The sequence below is a fragment of the Budorcas taxicolor genome, chromosome 18, assembly GCF_023091745.1.
Source record: "Budorcas taxicolor isolate Tak-1 chromosome 18, Takin1.1, whole genome shotgun sequence".
Lineage (NCBI taxonomy): Eukaryota > Metazoa > Chordata > Mammalia > Artiodactyla > Bovidae > Budorcas > Budorcas taxicolor.
In genome coordinates, this window is record NC_068927.1 from 46,846,112 (window position 1) to 46,849,392 (window position 3,281).

General features: G+C 48.0%; 1 pseudogene; it reads right to left on the reverse strand.

Moving 5' to 3' along the window:
- Positions 1-1,172: 1,172 nt before the first annotated feature.
- Positions 1,173-2,326, reverse strand: LOC128063931 (histo-blood group ABO system transferase 1-like; annotated as a pseudogene).
- Positions 2,327-3,281: the final 955 nt, after the last annotated feature.

Genomic DNA, 3,281 nt, shown 5'->3' on the forward strand with positions numbered 1-3,281 from the left:
AACAGAGGAGCCTGGCAGGCTACAGTCCATGGGGTTGCAAAGAGTTGAGCACCATTGAGCGACTTCACTCTCTTCTTTTTCTTTAAAAAAGAAAAGAAAATGCAACAAAGTATACAGTAAAAGTCAGCTCTCCTTATAAAAGAAATTAAAACATTTGGGGGGAACCCCATTAAAAAAAATAAAAGCTTCCCAAAGGCAGCTTAGGGTAGAGTGGACATGGGGGTGGTAATGAGAGTAAAAGTGGGAGATCTTGAGAAAGTTGCTGGCCCGTATCCAAGAGTAACCATGAGATCCGGACCAGAGCAGTAGCCAGAGAGGGGTGTCTGGAGCCCTATGCAAAGGTCACAGGATAAAAATCTCTGAAACTGACCAAGCCCCATAGCAACCATTGCCATGAGCCTCTGGATCTAAACCAGCTAGTTCCCTGACCCCATACTAGGTAAAATGCCTACCATATTATCCACCTCATAGCATCCTAACCAATCACCTAATGCCACCATTCCAATAGGAATTTTCTCTGTCTTGAGGCCATAAAAATGGGCTGCTAGCCTGCAAAAGGGTTCAGCTCTCCTTTGAGCTGGCCCACTCTTCTGTGTCTCCCACTCTAATAAACTTTATTCTCCTCTCATTCTGCCTCATGTCTGGAAATTCTTTTCCAACTCACACACAGACCACAACAGACTCCTGTCTAGACACAAACAAGAGCCTTTGTGTCTAGGAGCATTTTCACTTGCCCTGGAAAAAAGATCTCATCTCTGATCCCTGAAACACCAGGGCAGGCTAAGACTCCCCGCTCCCCCCCCCCCCCGCCCCCCGGCCTGTGACCTCAGCCTCCTCCATCCTGAAGGGTGCCGGGAGCACACAGAAGCTAACGGTGATGCCAACTCAGGAACTGTGCTTGAGTTCTGGAATCAGGCCAGCCTAAAGGTGTGTGTTTGGTGTATGAAGAGTTAGGGAGAGAGGACAGGCCTGTCTGAATTTGCAGGGGACGGTGAGAGGCATTAGCAGTTTCTCTCAAAAAAAAAGGGGGGGGGGGGGGAGGAAGTAGAGTTATACCCTTTCTCATAAAACTGGTTTTAATTTAATGTCCGGAGGAAGACGACTGCCTGGCCATCACCTCTCTCTGAGTCCTTTCTGGAAGCTTCCTTTGGTAAGTCCTGATTTCATGGCAATTAGTTGACAGTTTTAAATCTAACCCTCTTTATGCTGTAAGGCAAGCCTGGCTTTTGCTCACCCCAGATGCCCTTTGATTTCTGTTCAGCCCACATGTACTCAAGGGAGAGGATCTTGATGGGTTTGTGGTAAAGCAGGTATTTTTTCAGGTGGCTCTTATCATTTCACGTGGCCTCTATGTGATTGGCCTGGTCGACCACCATCATCTCATGGCAAGCCTTGATGAGTTTGTAAACCTGTGGTATGGACCCCTCAAATAAGGCTCCTGTGTAATAAAAGTCCCCCTCATCATCAGGAATATGGGCCTGTGACTGAGGCCGGCATTCATAGGGGAATTTTTCTTGACTAAGCTCATAGAAGTCAGAATGCTGCTGCTGCTGCTGCTGCTAAGTCGCTTTAGTCGTGTCCAACTCTGTGCGACCCCATAGACAGCAGCCCACTAGGCTCCTCTGTCTCTGGGATTCTCCAGGCAAGAATACTGGAGTGGGTTGCCATTTCCTTCTCCAATGCATGAAAGTGAAAAGCGAAAGTGAAGTCACTCAGTCATGTCTGACTCGTAGTGACCCCATGGACTGCAGCCTATCCGGCTCCTCCGTCCATGGGATTTTCCAGGCAAGAGTACTGGAGTGGGGTGCCATTGCCTTCTCCGAGAAGTCAGAATGGAGGGTGCCAAACGAGGAGAGGATCTCCATGCCCACATGATCACTAAACTTCATGTCCACATTTGCACATACAAGGTAATTCACCTCCTTGTAGAAGCGCTGCTCAGTAAAATTTCTGATACCCTCCATACGGTGCATAGAGATCTCCTGCCAGTTGGGACAGCTCTGGACCTTGAGAATGACAGTCTGCCATCCTTTCTGAAGGGGAATGCAAAGAACATAGTCTGGCCAGTCAGTCAAGATATAGTAGCTCACCCTGTGTCCCACCATGAAGTACATCTCTGCCATCTCCAGGAACAGCTTCAGGTGGAAATGTATTTTTTTTTACAACAAACACAGTTAATCCAATGGTGATATTCTGAAGCTGGAACTGTTCATTAAGGATGTCGGTGTTGAAAGTCCTGTCCCAGATGATGGGAGCCAGCCAGGGGGGTCACAGGAAGGACATCTTTCCTAGGGAGTGTTAGTACATCTGGCTGGAGATTCAACATGCTTGATAATCTTACACCTTGTTCACCATGGGTTTTTCTAAGAACCTTGCTTGCCCAGCTTAGGATGCTTTCCAATGTCTGGCTTCTTGGATTCAGGTAACAATAGCCAAAGAAGGCCAAGGCAAGAGCTATTAAAAGAAAAAAGTTCATTCGATGACGTAAGTAACATATTGGGTTCTTTGACAATGTCTTGACCAGCCGGGCCATGCCTCCACTTCAGACTGTTAAAGCCAGGATCACCTAGATGCTGCTGAGAAGCTGCCCCGTCTCACTCTTCCACTCACAGTGGTCTCTCCTGGGCACAGGAAGGCAGAATGCATGGACCACAAGGTGCTTGTGTTGCCTGATCCTCTTGAGATTCTACCTGCCAGGGGCTCCTGGGAGTTGGGTGTTTAGGACCACCAAACTGAGTAAGACTTCTGGACTGGCAGAATCTTGATAAATTCAAGTTTGTTCTAAGGTCATGTCAGAGTAACCAGGTGGTAGGATTCAGTCGACTGCCTACTAGAACTTCCAGGCCAGCTTGTAGGAGAGAAGGCAGGGCTCCTGAAACAGGCTCAGGAGACTAGCTGAAGGGCAGCCACTGAGCAGGTCAAGGACAGAGATTGTGACGAAGGCAGGGCAGGGCAGCAGCCACCAGAGGACCTGACCAGGACCTCAGAGGGCTTGTGCTCTGGCCTTCTCTTGACACTTACTGACTGCGAGAAATTTACATAAGCACTAATTTCCTGAAAAGTCAATAAAGTTGAGAACAGACTGTCTTCAAGGTCACATGCATACAAGCTGTTGTGGGCGATCATTCAGGAGGCCTCATTTAGTGATCGTAGTGGAACGGATAAAAGATCTTTAGATCAAGGATTGTTTTCCTGTATTACTCTGTGTTGTTCTGTCAGTAAGTTGTGTCTGACTCTTTGCAACCCCACGGACTGAAGCGCATCAGGCTTCCCTGCCCTTC